Below are 16489 nucleotides of genomic sequence, written 5' to 3'. Positions count from 1 at the left end.
CCATGATTGCAGTTTTGAGTAATGAACCAGGCTGGGAGTTTTTAAAAGCCTCAGGAATCTTTTGCAGGTGTTTAGAGTTAATTTAGTTGATTCAGATGATTAGGTTAATAGCTCGTTTAGAGAACCTTTTCATGATATGCTAATTTTTATAGATAGGAATTTGGGGTTTTCATGAGCTATATGCCAAAATCATCAATATTAAAACAATAAAAGGCTTGAACTACTTCAGTTGTGTGTAATGAATCTAAACTATATGAAAGTCTAATGTTTATCAGTACATTACAGAAAATAATGAACTTTATCACAATATGCTAATTTTTTTAGAAGGACCTTTATACATAGTTATTAGATCTCTCCTCAGTTGTCTTTTTCTAATGTGAATAACCCTAAGGCCTCATGCACACGACCGTGCCGTTTTTTTGCGGTCCGCAAACCATGGATCTGCAAAAAACAGAAGACGTCCACGCTGCCTTCCGCAATATGCAGAACATAACTGGCGCCGGCAATATAAATGCCTATTCTTGTCCGCAAAGCGCGGACAAGAATAGGACATGTTATATTTTTTGGGCGGAGCCACGGATGCGGACAGCACACGGAGTGCTGTCCGCATCTTTTGCGGCCCCATTGAAATTAATAGGTCCTCATCCTAGCCGCCAAAACGGCGGCTCGGATGCGGATCCAAACAACGGTCTGTGCATGAGGACTAAGTTTGATCATCTTTCCGGGTACTGTAATTCCCTAATTCACGTAATTACTTTAGTTGCCCTCCTCTGAACCCTCTCCAGCTCTGCTATGTCTGCCTTGTTCACAGGAGTCCAGAACTGTACACAGTACTCCATGTGTGGTCTGACCAGTGATTTGTAAAGTGGTAGGACTATGTTTTCATCACGGGCATCTATGCCCCTTTTGATGTAACCCATTATCTTATTGGCCTTGGCAGCAGCTGCCTGACACTGGTTTTTACTGCTTAGTTTGCTGTTCACTAAAATTCCTAGGTTCTTTTCCATGTCAGTGTTACCCAGTATTTTACCATTTAGTATGTACGGGTGACTTGCAATATTCCTACCCATGTGTATAACCTTACATTTGTCAGTGTTAAACCTCATCTGTCACTTCTCTGCCCAAGTGTCACGGCCTTTGGTTTGCACTGTGACACTGTTGCCACACTTGCGGTTGCCTGCGGCAATGTGTACCTTTCCATGCTTGTGTGTGCACTTCCCCTTTAAGTGGCTTCCTTCCCTTGTCTGGTATTGGAAGAGTTAACTCCCTTCCTAGTGTTTTAACATGGAGTTTATGTGTGTGTGTGTGTGTGTGGGTGTGGCTGCTTGGGCTATTTAGCCTCTGCTGGATGCCTGAAGCTGGGGGTACTCCAGCCATGGTGTATGCTGGAGCTATCTTCCTGACATATTCCATCTGTCCAGTGAGGGCCACCCTTGTGGTCATAGAAGATGTTCTGTGTCATCCTGGTGTCTCCTTCCCTTCCTGTCCCTATTTGTATGGAGTGGGTTTTGTGCAGGGTGTTTGAATATCTTGTTTGGTGTTACATGTCTGGTTGTGTTTTGTGTCATTTTTACTAGACATTCCCCTTTCTCAAGTTATTGCAGCTTTCGTGTCCTGGGTTCCTGTGTGGTCCGTGGTGTGTGCTGTGTCCTTTAATGTTGGTGTGGACACTAGCACTTGGGCACGGGTTCCAGTCAGTGTGTCTGTGGCAGGTAAGTGTTTTACTGGTTTCACTTACCTGCCATCTCCTTTAGCTGCATGTGTTTCCCCTCCTTGCAGCTTGGCCGATGGAGACTCCTGTTCATCCGTGTTGTGGAGGAACAAGTTGTCTTACCCTGCTCCTAGTCCAGGGATTTCCTGAGGGTTAGTAGGGCCCTGAGGTTCTGGAGTAGGTTCCCTCCTACCATCTGGGTTGGCTCATACGGTTAGGAGTCAGGGTCAGAATTAGGGACGCATTAGGAGGTTACCTGCTCCCTTATTTCTCCTTTTGGCTAGGCTGATCCCTTTTACCCTTTGACACTGCACGGTGGGGGTTGCCCCCACTCCCCGCCGTGACACTAAGCCTCCAATCTGTCCAGATCCATTTGTAGTAGTATACTGTCTTCTTCCGTGTCAATTACTTCACACAGTAAAAATTCATATTTTACTGTGCAAGTCTTCTACAAGATCATTAATAAATATATTGAAGAGGATAGGGCCCAGTACTGACCCCTGAGGTACTCCACTTGTGACCTTGACCCAATATGAGTGTGTACCATTAATAACCACTCTGTGTTTTCTATTACTGAGCCAGTTTCTTACTCATACAGACATTTTCTCCCAGTCCGAGCATTCTCATTTTATATACTAACCTTTTATGCAGTACAGTGTCAAATGCTTCGGAGAAGTCCAGATATACGACATCCATTGATTCGCTGCTGTCAAGTCTAGAACTTACCTCCTCATAGAAACTGATTAAATTAGTTTGACATGACTGATCCCTCATGAAACCATGCTGAGATGGCTTTATTTGCTTATTTTCATTGAGGTGCTCCAAGATGGCATCTCTTAGAAAGCCTTCAAACAGTTTACCCACAACAGATGTTAAAATTACCGGCCTATAGTTTCCGGGCTCTGTTTTTGGGATTGTGGCCCAGTAGTCCTCCCGACTTTGGCCTTTTGATCCTTGTTTCACAGGCGTCACCATGTCCTCCAAAGTTCAGGCTATCGCATCACCTTGTAGCCCCTTAGCCAACCTGGCTAAGACCACTCACACAGAGCCTCTGCTCCAGGATTGCACACATCTATCCCAGACTGACATACTGGGAGGCGCTTTATGCCAGCCTGATTACAGCAGGCCTCACCTGCGATCACATCAGGTTGAAGGGAATACCTGTGCCGGAAGGGTGTGGACTGGCAGATCCCACTGCCAAGCCTACCCACCAATCCAATTAAAATCCAGCCCAGCACTGTTCACATTCCAAAGGTGTCCAGGAGGCCAAGCTGTGTCCTTTTATTTTTTTTATTTTTTTTCTTTCTCACACAATTTTATTATCTGTCCCCTTAACAGGGATCTCCACAGCACCCTACCCCTTTACCAGTGACTGCTGCAGCGACTCGCCCCTTAATTTATTTCCATAGCACCCTGCTCCCTTAGCGGTGACCTCCACAGCACCCCACCCCCTTAACAGTTAGTTCCACAGTGCCCTTCCTCTTTAAAAGTGACCTCAACATTGCGTCACCCCCTTAACAGTTTCAGATAAATTCACCTTTTCTGGTGCAAAGAACCATAACAGTCAGCATAGAAATAAAGTCTTATTTTATTTTCTCAGTTCTAAATATATAAATAAATAAACTGAGATAGAAATAAAAATAAGAGACAATGCCTTTCAGGGATCAACAGGTCCCTTTCATCAGGTCAGGATTGTATACAATTAAAGTGTGGACTGGGGAAATAGATGCCCTAGTGCAGAAGGCGTCAAAAATCAAGGGGGTTTGCCCAAGTAAGATTGATGAATTTGTTAAAAACAGGGAGATCGTGTTAAAATCTCATTCAAAAAAAAATAAAAAAAATAAAATAAAAAAAAAAATATATATATATATATATATATATATATATATATATGTATATAAAAAAGGATGTGTATGTATGTTATGCAAAAACTCAAACACAACCATTCATTTCAACGAAACTTGGTATACACACCCCTTGCTACTTTAAAAATAATCTTTCGGGGGTTCTCAGCTCTCTAGAATGTACCGTTCCCAAGATATTCCCCAAAAATGACCTGCATTAGGCTCCTTTCACACCTGCGTTCAGGTGTCCGCTCGTGAGCTCCGTTTGAAGGAGCTCACGAGCGGCCCTGAACGCAGCCGTCTGGCTCTAATGCATTCTCAGTGAAGGCGGATCCACTGAGAATGCATCCGTCTGCCAGCGCTCAGTGAGCGGACACCTGAACGCTGCAAGCAGCGTTCGGGTGTACGCCTGGCCGTGCGGAGGCGAGCGGATCCGTTCCGACTTACAATGTAAGTCAATGGGGACGGATCCGCTTGAAGATGACACCATATGGCTCAATCTTCAAGCGGATCCGTCCCCCATTGACTTTCAATGTAAAGTCTGAACGGATCCGCTCAGGCTACTTTAAGACTTAGAAATTTTTTCTAAGTTATAATGCAGACGGATCCGTTCTGCATTAATGTGAAAGTAGCCTAAGCCAATACAAGCCTGCCAGCCTTTCACTTAAATGCTAACTGCCATACACAAGGTCACATGTCCCTTATCAGCCAATAGAAGCTCACAGGTCCTACTCCAGGTTGCCATAATAACTGATCACAGGTTTTAGCAGTTCATAGTTCCTAAAATATTCAGTCATATGACGTATGGCGGCACAACTACACTGCTACATGCATGGGGGGCAGAAACCACTATTAACCTCTTCTGGACACATGACGTACCTGTACGGCATGTTGTCCCAGTACTTAAGGACACATGACGTACCGTTACGTTATGTGTATTTCCAATCACCGGCGGCTGGTGATCGGAACTAGAAGGTGCCTGCTAAAATCATTGAGCAGGCACCTTGGGTCAATGCGCAAGGGGGTCCCGTGACCCCTCTGTGTCGGCGATCGCTGCAAACCGCAGGTCAATTCAGACCTGCGGTTTGTGGCTTTTACAGTTGCCGTGGTGCCATCGGGTTCCCCATGGGGCTGTAGGGGTACCCGATGGCATGGAAGGCAGTGGCGCTGCCTTCCTGTGATGAGCCTGTGAGTTCCAGCACCCTGGATCTCACAGGCCGGAAGCTGTATGAGTAATACACACTATATCACTCATACAGCCAATGCATTCCAATACTGAAGTATTGGAATGCATTGTAAAGGATTAGACATCCCAAAAGTTGAAGTCCCAAAGTGGGACAAAAAATAAAGTGAAAGAATAAAGTCCCCCCCCCCCCAAAAAAAAATGTATTTCAATTAAAAAAATAAACAAACGTCATCCCCCCCCCCCCCCCAAAAAAAAATTGATAAAAAATAGACATATTAGGTATCGCTGAGTCCGTATCAACCGGCTCTATAAACATATCACATGACCTAACCCCTCAGATGAACACCATAAAAAATAAAAACTGTGCTAATAAACCATTTTTTGTCATCTTACATCACAAAAAGTACAACAAGCGATCAAAAAGGCTCACCAAAATAGTACCAATCTAACCGTCATCTCATCCCACAAAAAATCAGCCCCTACCAGAGACAGTCTCCCAAAAAATAAAAAATAAACTATGGCTCAGACACTAAAACATATTTTTTTTGTTTTAAAAAAGCTGCTATTGTGTAAAACTTACATAAATAAAAATAAAGTATACATATTGGGTATCACCGTGTTCGTATCGACTGGCTCTATAAAAATATCACATGACCTAACCCCTCAGATGAACACCGTAAAAAATAAAAAATATAAACTGCTAAATAAACAATTTTTTGTCACCTTACATCACAGAAAGTGTAATAGCAAGCGATCAAAGTCATATGCACCCTAAAATAGTGCCAATCAAACCGTCATCTCATCCCGCAAAAATCATACCCTACCCAAAATAATCGCCCAAAAACTGAAAAATCTTTCTCTCAGACTATGGAAACACTAAAACATGATATTTTTTTTTGTTTCAAAAATGAAATCATTGTGTAAAACTTAAATAAATAAAAACAAGTTAACATTTTACGTATCGCTGCGTCCCTAATAACTTGCTCTATAAAAATATCACATGACCTAACCCCTCAGATGAATACCTTAAAAAAATTAAATTAAAAACTGTGTAAAAAATGCAATTTTTTGTCAGCTTACATCGCAAAAAGTGTAATAGCAAGCGATCAAAAAGTCATATGCACCCCAAAAAAGTCCCAACCAAACCGTCATCTCATACCGCAAATGTCATACCCTACCTTAAATAATCGCCCAAAAACTGAAAAAAACTATGGCTCTCCGACCATGGAAACACTAAAACATTATTTTTGTGGTTTAAAAAATATCATTGTGTAAAACTTACATAAATAAAAAAAAAAAAGTATACATATTAGGTATTGCCGCATCTGGAACAACCTGGTCTATAAAAATACCTGATCTAACCTGTCAGATGAATGTTGCAAATAACAAAAAATAAAAACTGTGCCAAAAAAGCAATTTCTTGTTACCTTGCCTCGCAAAAAGTGTAATATAGAGCAACAAAAAAGTGACACTGGTCAGATTTGCAAAAGAATGGCCTGGTCCTTAAGGTGAACATGAGCCCGGTCATTAAGGAGTTAAACGGACAGGCGCTGTGGAGTTCACTGTTAAAGGAGCGGTCACTGGTAAGGGATGGCCACTGTTAAAGGTTCGGCCTCTGTGAAAGTCACTGTTAAAAGGGCAGTTACCGTTACTTTGACAGTGGCCGCCCCTTTAACAGTATCTGTTAAAGGGGCAGTCACTGTTAAAGTGGCGGCCATTGTAAAAGTCACTTTTATTTAATATAAAATTGCAATAAATAAATACCCGAGCAACGCCGGGTCATCAGCTAGTAATGGTATAAAAGCTTAGCAAGGACAAGCAAACTGTGTTAATATAAAATAAGTGAGCCCTCCGTTGCAGAAAGAGGATCGCGTTTGCGCGATCGCAAAACCTCAGATCCAACACTACATTCTAGCCACAGGGCGTTCCCATAGAGATGGGGACTCTTGTTAGAGGGAGATGAAGTCTGATGTGCATGTACGCGGCTTGAGGAGGCTGGGTAAAGCCCTGGGAGTATCGTTACTGTCCCGCCTCTGAAAGCCAACAGTACATTGTAGCGAAGGGTGGTTCCCATGGTGACAGGGAACACTTGCAATCTGGAGATTGCCTCTCATAGGTGGAGGCTGGCTAGGAGACATTAATTAAGTTAAAATGGATTGGTTGTATATATAGGAACATTGATTAATGTCAGGTAGGCAATAGGAATAAAAGAACTTGGGAATGTAAAGAAAATACAAATGATAATGTAAAAAATCATAAATTATGTATAACAAACTCATCTTCATAATAGTGTTTGCCTGTCCTTATTGAGCTTTTATACCATTAATGAATGAGATTTTAACATGATCCCCCTGTTTTAAACAACAAACCCATCACTCTTACTTGGGCACACCCACATCCCTTCTGTACTAGGGTATTTATTTGGACAGTCCTCACTTTACTTGTATGCAATCTTAACCTGATGAAGGAGACCTGTTGCTCCCCAAAACGCGTTGTCTCTTATTTGTATTTGTATCTCTTTCATTTATATATTTATAACTGAGAAAATAAAAGAAGACTTCTATGCCTGCTGTTATGGTTCCTTGCGCCAGAAAAGGTGCATTTATCTTAAGCTGTATCTGTCCTTCTGGGAGTTTAAGCACCTCTGCTACCTTCCACCTTGGCAGCATACCTAACAACTAGGTTTTGCATCTCACCAAGCCGACAATAGCGTTGTGCCTATTCCAGCACAACCGCAAAAGTTGAACATCCATTTTTGGGAGTTATATTCTTTTTCCTGGGACGTACTTACCCTATGGTGCACCTTTTGTCTCTGGTTACACAGTGACACTTAGCCTACATTGGATACCCCCTTAACAGTGACCCCCACAGCACATTCCCCCTTTAACTGTAACCTCCACAGCTCCCTGGCCCCTTAAGACTGGTTTCACACAAGCTAGTGTCAAACTCCGGACTTGCAGCGCATAACCAGTCCTGAACTTCCAGCACTGCCAGGGTCGCATAGGATTATATTGATTTATAATGCTATTTAACCCTTAGAGGTCTAGAATGTATTGGATAACACTGACATAATGCTGTCATTGTTATCCAATACATTCCAGAACTGTAAGGGTTACATAGCATCTTAAATCAATATAATGCTATGTGACCCCGGCAGTGCTGTAAATTCAGGATTGGTGCTGTGTTGCAAATCTGGACCATGACACTTGCTCGTGTGAAACCAGCCTTAATAGTGGCCTCCAGAGAGCCCGGCCCCTTAACAATGACTTCTACAGCACCCCACCCCCTTAACTGTGAATTCCACTGTCCCCTGCCTCTATAAGGGTTCTTTCACACTAGCGGGTTTTTTTTCCGGCATAGATTTCCGTCACAGGGGCTTTATACCGGAAAAGAACTGATCAGACATATATCCCCATGCATTCTGAATGGAGAGTAATCCATTCAGGATGCATCAGGATGTCTTCAGTTCAGTCATTTTGACTGATCAGGCAAAAAATAAAACCGTAGCATGCTACGGTTTTATCTCCGGCGAAAAAAAACTGAAGAATTGCCTGAACGCCGGATCCAGCATTTTTCCCCATAGGACTGTATTAGTGCCAGAGACGGCATTCAAAATACCGGAATGCCAGATCCGTCCTTGCGCAGACCGGTAAAAATGTGAAAAAAGATACAAGATGGATCCGTCTGTCAGCATCCGGATGTGTCTCACAAATGCTTTCAGTTACATCCAGATCGGCGGATCCGACGACGGAACTGCTTGTCAGATCACACTGCCCCAAGTGTGAAAATTGCCTAACTTTGACCGCCACGGCACAGAACCCACTTAACAGTGGCTTTTACAGCCCCCCGCCCCCTTAGCAGTGACCTCCACAGCACCCCACCCCTTTAACAATTACCTTCACAGCGCCAAATCCCCTTAACAATGAGCTCCGCAGTACCCTGCCTCCTTAACAGTAACCTCGACAAGACCCCACTCCTTAACAGTGAGCTCTACCTCATCACATCCCCTTAACAGATACCTCCATAGCATCCCTCCCCCTAAACAGTGACCTCCACAGCACCCGCCCCCTTAACTCTGAGCTCCACAGCGCCAACGCCTCTTAACAGTGACCTCTACAGAACCACACCCCCTTAAAAGTGACCTCCATAGCTCCCCATACATCTTAAAAATTGCTTTCACAGTGCCCTGCCCCTTTAACAGTGACCTTCACAGTGCCTCACCCCCTTAATAGTGACCTCCACAATCCCCGACCCTTAACTATGACTTCCACAGTGCCCCACCCCCTTAAAAGTGACCTCCACAGTGGTCTCTTAACAGTGAGCTCCACAGCACCCCATCCCCTTAAGAGTGAGGTCCACAGCACCTCACCCCCTTAATAGTGACCTCCACAGTACCACAGTCCCTTAACAGTGACCTCCACAGCACCACGTCGCCTTACAGTGAGCTCCAAAGTACCCTGCCCCCTTACCTTTGATCTTCACAGGGCCCTGTCCCCATAACAGTGGCCTCTTCAGCCCCCCACCTCCTTAACAGTGAACTCTGCCGCACCTCACCCCCTTAACAGTGACCTACTGTATAACAGTGACAGAAAAATTAGAAAAAGAGTTGTTATGGAAACCTGGTGTACAACTGTGTGTATCTCAAGACTGAAGAACCTGCGAGCTTCTATCGGCTAATATGGGTCATGTGATGGTGCCATGTTTGAATTTTTTTTGTAATTTCTCAAAAATGGTAATCACACTCCTACTTTCTGTACATACAGAAATCTAATAGCTATTGACCCTCATACACTAACAGACACTCTACGCTCATCATCGTCCCCAATCTCTTCCCTCTCCTGCCCTGATCTGGCTGTAAATCACTATAATGATACCCTCAGAAGCACCCTAAACAAGGTAGCGCACCAGGCAAACTCACTTTCTCTAGCGTTGCTCCAGGAGTGCCGAACTCCTATGGAGAAAAACTTGAACACCAGAAAATTTCCTACATTACAAATTCATGCTAAAGAACCTATAACTCTGCCCTCCACCTCTCCAAACAGTCCTTCTTCACTACCCTAATCTCCTCACTGTACAACAACCCAAAAAATCTCTGACACTTTTCACTTCCTCCTCAGTCCTAAAGTGCAGACGACTACCACAGACCTCTGTGCCAAGGATCTGGCCGCCTACTTCACGGAGAAGATAGAATACATCCGGCATGAAATCTGCTCACAGCCATTAAATGTCATCGATCCACTTTTCCTCTGCATCTCCACTGGCTCACTGTCCACGTTTGACCCAGTCACGGAAAAAGTTGTCTCCAGGCTCCTCTCTTCTTCTTGTTCTACCACATGCACGTCTGACCCTATTCCCAGACACCTACTCCAGTCTCTCTCTCCAGCTGTCACCACTCAACTAACAAAAAATCTTCAACCTCTCTCTCTTTTCTGGTATTTTTCCCTCCTCTCTCGACCAGTCATGCACATCTAACTACAGACCATTCTCCAATCTTCCCTTTATCTCTAAACTCCTGGAGTGTCTGGTCTACTCTTGCCTCATCCGCTATCGCTCTACTCACTCTCTCCTTGATCCATTACAATCTGTTTTCCACACCCATTCTACAGAAACTGCCCTTACCAAAGTGACAAATGACCTCCTAACAGCAAATTTTAACAATGACTGCTCTTTACCTTTTTAACCCTCTAGACCACCATCTCCTACTCACCATGCTCCAATCCTTCGGCCTAAAGGACACTGCTCTCTCCTGGTTTTCTTCATATCTCTCTGACTGCTCTTTCAGTGTATCATTTGATTGCTCCACTTCTTCTCCCCACCCTCTTGCTGTTGGGGTACCTCAGGTTTCAGTCCTAGGTCCTCTCTTCATAGATCCCCAATTGGACAGACCATCAGCAGATTTGGTTTCTGGTGCCATCTCTATGCTGATGACAAACAACTATACACTTCATCCCCCAACATCACCCCTGCTGTGTTATAGAAAACTAGTGACTCTCTGTCTACGGTCTCTAACATCATGTCCTCTCTCTATCTGAAACTGAATCTTTCAAAAACAGAACTTCATGTGTTCTCTCCATCTAGCCTACATAAACCAGATATCTCCATTTCAGTGTGTGGCACCATCCTCACACCTAGGCAGCACACCCCCTGGCTTGGTGTTATGTTTGACATTGATCCCCCCATATTCAATCTCTAGCCTGTTTGTCACCTGCACCTCAGAAACATTTCTAGAATCCGCCCCTTCCTCACTGTGGAAACAACAAAAATTATCATTGTTACCCTGATCCATTCCCACCTTAATTACTGTATCTCACTATTACCGTAATTGGTCTCCCCCCTCACCAATATATTCTTAATACAGCAGCAAGGGTCATCTACCTGTCTAACCTCTAACCTCTACTCCAATGCCTCCACTCTGTGCCAGTCATTACACTGGTTGCCCATACAGTACAGAATCCAATTGAAACTGCTTGTTCTCACCCACAAAGCTCTCCACAGTGCTGCATAACCCTAAATCTCTACCCTCATCTCTGTATACCACCCTATACGTGCTCTACGCTCTGAAAATGACTGACATCCACCATAATCTGAACCTCTCACTCCCGGCTCCAAGACTTCTCCCAAGCTGCACCAGTTCTCTAGAATACCCTACCCCAAGAAATTAAGTTAAATCGCAATTTACACCATTTTAGGTGCACCCTAAAAACACATCTTTTTAGGGTGGCCTATCACATCTATAAAATAACAGAAAATAATGCACTATTAAAACACAACATATGGACTAAGCCCTTACTCTGATATAAAATCTGAGACTCTCAGCCAATATATTTTTGATCAAAACACATCTGTGCCCACCTACCCACGCCAAGGTAGTCTGTCAGACAGGTCCTACTCTAAACCGACCTATGTCATATAGACATTTACATTAGAGAGCAGACCCTGCACATATAGTGTGCTGCTCTTAGTTACCTCTGGCCTATGACATCCCCTGATCTTACTCCTCTCCATATATTGAACCGGATCCTCCACCAAATGCTCCACCACACCCATGCACCCAAAAGCACTACATACGGTATATTGGCTGGTGACTGGCTCATGCAGCTTTAGAAGATGGCTTGACCATTGCACAAAACAAGCACTTTTACCTTTTTTGTGTTACACCTTTACCTTCATAGATTGCAAGCTCTTGCAAGGGTCCTCATTCCTCTTGTTCTAATTATTGACCTACCTGTTGCTATGTTATTTATGACTTTGTTTGTACTTGAGCTCCTGAATTGCAAATCACTGCAAAATATGTTGGCGGTATATAAATAAAGATTATTATTATTATTATTATTAATGGTCAGCCTTAGAGAACCGAGACCTTTATGAAAACCTTGCCAGACACCTGAAATACCTATGTGCCAAATTTGACATCCAATGGTCCAGATTGCAAAAAAAAAAAAAAAAAAAGAAAACAATTTGTTAATTTTTTTTGCTGTCAATAATTTGGGGGGGCAAGGACAACTTAGGCCCTCGAGTCATGCTGGAGCCATTCAACAGGAAGGAATTAATAATTACAGTACAAAAATAGTAGAGCCTGGACTGTAAAAAGGGTTTCCGTTATGGGTCTATATTGCTCTATTTGAGACTTATTGCTGCAAATATATGTTGGAAAGACTGGTCCTCCTGTCCAATTTTCAGTACCTCCTTGGCATTCAGGGGTTTACCCTGCTTTTTCACCACTTGCTTTAAAAATGTGGTTTGTTTTATTATCTGCTGTTCTTTTTAAATGTCTTTTTGTGTATTGTGGTGTCCTCTGATCTTTAGCAGACATATATTTTAGTGTCTCTTTAAATCAATTTATCACTTGTGCATGCCTCATAACACGTGACAGATTTACGAAGCCTGTAGATGGTGCAAACTGCCTAGACATGTAACAAATTTATCACAGTGGCTCGTGCCGGATGCTAAATGTGGTGCACACTTTTATCTAATTCTATACCAACTATTGATTGGCTTACTTAGTAGATGGAATGGGATGGAAAGGCATGCCCCTTTTTCAAAATAGGGATGATACATTTTAGTAAACCTAGATGTGCCACACTGCATTACTTTTTCTTACAATTATGCCAAATTCTAGGTTATTTTTTGGTGAGTACAATAAAGGAATTCAAGAGGGGCCTGGATGTATTTCTGGAGCGTAATAATATTACAGGCTATAGCTACTAGAGAGAGATCGTTGATCCAGGGATTTATTCTGATTGCCTGATTGGAGTCGGGAAGGAATTTTTATTCCCCTAAAGTGAGGAAAATTGGCTTCTACCTCACAGGGTTTTTTTGCCTTCCTCTGGATCAACTTGCAGGATGACAGGCCGAACTGGATGGACAAATGTCTTTTTTCGGCCTTATGTACTATGTACTATGTACTATTTATTATTAAAGCACCATTCATTCCATGGCGCTGCACATATGATAAGGGGTATACAAACCGGATTCCCAAAAAGTTGGGACACTATACAAATCGTGAATAAAAACTGAATGCAATGATGTGGAGGTGCCAATTTCTAATATTTTATTCAGAATAGAACATAAATCACGGCAAAAGTTTAAACTGAGAAAATGTACAATTTTAAGGGGAAAATATGTTGAATCAGAATTTCATGGTGTCAACAAATCCCCAAAAAGTTGGGACAAGGCAATTTTCACCACTGTGTGGCATCTCCCCTTCTTCTTACAACACTCAACAGACGTCTGGGGACCGAGGAAACCAGTTTCTCAAGTTTAGAAATAGGAATGCTCTCCAATTCTTGTCTAATACAGGCCTCTAACTGTTCAATCGTCTTCGGCCTTCTTTGTTGCACCTTCCTCTTTATGATGCGCCAAATGTTCTCTATAGGTGAAAGATCTGGACTGCAGACTGGCCATTTCAGTACCCGGATCCTTCTTCTACGCAGCCATGATGTTGTGATTGATGCAGAATGTGGTCTGGCATTATCTTGTTGAAAAATGCAGGGTCTTCCCTGAAAGAGATGACGTCTGGATGGGAGCATATGTTGTTCTAGAACCTGAATATATTTTTCTGCATTGATGGTGCCTTTCCAGACATGCAAGCTGCCCATGCCACACGCACTCATGCAACCCCAAACCATCAGAGATGCAGGCTTCTGAACTGAGCGTTGATAACAACTTGGGTTGTCCTTGTCCTCTTTGGTCCGGATGATATGGCGTCCCAGATTTCCAAAAAGAACTTTGAATCGTGACTCGTCTGACCACAGAACAGTCTTCCATTTTGCCACACTCCATTTTAAATGATCCCTGGCCCAGTGAAAACACCTGAGCTTGTGGATCTTGCTTCTTCTTTGCACTGTAGAGTTTCAGCTGGCAACGGCGGATGGCACGGTGGATTTTGTTCACTGACAATGGTTTCTGGAAGTATTCCTGAGCCCATTCTGTGATTTCCTAAACAGTAGCATTCCTGTTTGTGGTGCAGTGTCGTTTAAGGGCCCGGAGATCACAGGCATCCAGTATGGTTTTACGGCCTTGACCCTTACGCACAGAGATTGTTCCAGATTCTCTGAATCTTTGGATGATGTTATGCACAGTTGATGATGATAGATGCAAAGTCTGTGCAATTTTTCGCTGGGTAACACCTTTCTGATATTGCTCCACTATCTTTCTGCGCAACATTGTGGGAAGTGGTGATCCTCTACCCATCTTTGCTTCTGAGAGACACTGCCACTCTGAGAAGCTCTTTTTATACCCAATCATGTTGCCAATTGACCTAATTAGTGTTAATTGGTCTTCCAGCTCTTCGTTATGCTCAAATTTACTTTTTCCAGCCTCTTATTGCTACTTGTCCCAACTTTTTGGGGATTTGTTGACACCGTGAAAATTTGAATCAATGTATTTTTCCTTTAAAATTATACATTTACTCGGATTAAACGTTTGATCTGTCATCTACGTTCTATCACAAATAAAATATTGACATTTGCCATCTCCACATCATTGCATTCAGTTTTTATTCACAATTTATTTAGTGTCCCAACTTTTTTGGAATCCGGTTTGTATATACATAATACAAACAATTCAACTAAGCATGAAAAAGACTAGTTACAGGATTGTACAGAAGGAGAGAGGGCCCTGCCCATGAGGGCTTACAATCTACAAGGTATGAAGCAAGGACACAGTAGGTGAGGGTAAAGCTGGTCATGGGTCACTGGTTGTAGGCTTGTCTGAAGAGGTTAGTTTTCAGGTTTCTTTTGAAGGATTCCACTGTAGGTGGGAGTCTAATATGTTGGGGTAGAGCGTTTCAGAGTATGGGGGATGCACGGGAGAAATCTTGGAGGTGGTTGTGATAAGAGGAGAGAAGGAGGTCTTGTGAGGATCGGCGATTACGTGTGGGGATGTATCGGGAAAGTAGCTCAGAAATGTATAGAGGGGACAGGTTGTGGACCGCTTTATACCTATTTGGTAGAATTTTTAACTACATTCGCTGGGCAATGGTGAGCCAGTGAAGGGGTTGGCAGAGGAGTAACAGGGGAAGAGGTGGATAAGTCGAGCAGTAGAGTTGAGGATAGATTGGAGGGGTGCGAGAGTGCTAGATAGAAGCCCACGGAAGAGGCTGTTGCAGTAGTCTTGGCCGGAGATGATGAGGGCATGTACAAGCATTTTTGCAGACTCATGGTTGAGTTGGAGGCGGCAAGTGGCGGAAAGGGCTTGGGTGTGCGGTCTGAAGGATAGGGCAGAATCAAAGGTCACTCCAAGGCAGTGGACTTGATCGGGTAGAGTGTGCAGCCATTGATCGTGATGGATAGGTCTGTTGGGGGTTTGAGCAAGATGGGGAAAGATGATAAATTCTGTTATATCCATGTTAAGTTTAAGAAACGGAGAGGAGAAGAAGGAGGATATGCATTGTAGGCAAAAAGTAGTCAGCAAAAAGTGATACTGAAAGCCATGGTACTCTATGAGCTGTCCCAGGGTGAGGATGTAGATAGAGTCGAGCAGGGGTCCTAGGACAGAGCCTTGTGGGATACCAACAGAGAGGGAATGAAATGAGGAGGTGGTGTGATAGTGGGAGACGCTAATTTTCCGGTCTGTAAGGTATGGTGTGATCCAGGAGAGGGCCAGGTCAGTAATGCTAAGCGATGAGAGAGTTTGTAACAGAAGGGAGTGCTCGACAGTGTCAAATGCAAAGGACAGGTCAAGGAGGAGTAGGAGGACAGAGTAATGTTTTTTGGTTTTGGCTGTTAGCAGGTCATTGGTAACTTTGGTAAGGGCAGTTTCAGTTGAGTGGTGGGGTCGGAAGCCAGATTGTAGTCGGTCAAAGAGGGAGCAGGAGGAGAGGTGAAATGACAGTTGCGAATGGACAAGTAGCTTTGAAGCATATGGTAGAAGTGATATGGGGCGATAACTGGACAAAGAAGATGGGTCAAGTGAAGGCTTTTTGAGAATGGGTGTAATGGTAGCATGTTTAAAAGCAAAGGGGAAGACACCAGAGGTTAGTGATAGGTTGAAGAGATAAGTTAGGGCTTGGATAAACACTGTTATGAGGGGGGATGTGGTTGTGTCAAGTGTGCAGGTGGTGAGATGTGATCTTGAGAGTAAGTTTTTCTTCTGTAATGGTGGAGAAGCTGGTTTTAGGAGAAGAGGACTGAGCAGTTGTGTAGAGGGTCGGTGGGGACTATGCACTGAAGGTTTCTCTGATGTTGACTATCTTTTGTTTGATGTATGTTGCAAAGTCCTCAGCTTAGATGACAGATGAGGGTGGGG

At 43.4% G+C, this 16489-nt stretch overlaps 1 protein-coding gene across 2 annotated transcripts in view; it reads left to right on the top strand.

The window, feature by feature from the left end:
• The window catches only part of GLS (glutaminase), a 1258313-nt gene that overhangs the window by 588064 nt on the left and 653760 nt on the right, over positions 1-16489 (top strand). The window lies entirely within an intron of this gene.

This window comes from Bufo gargarizans, chromosome 8 (genome assembly GCF_014858855.1).
Source record: "Bufo gargarizans isolate SCDJY-AF-19 chromosome 8, ASM1485885v1, whole genome shotgun sequence".
NCBI classification, from domain to species: Eukaryota; Metazoa; Chordata; class Amphibia; order Anura; family Bufonidae; genus Bufo; species Bufo gargarizans.
The sequence above is the reverse complement of the archived record's forward strand: the minus strand, read 5'-3'. Positions and strand labels throughout refer to the sequence as shown.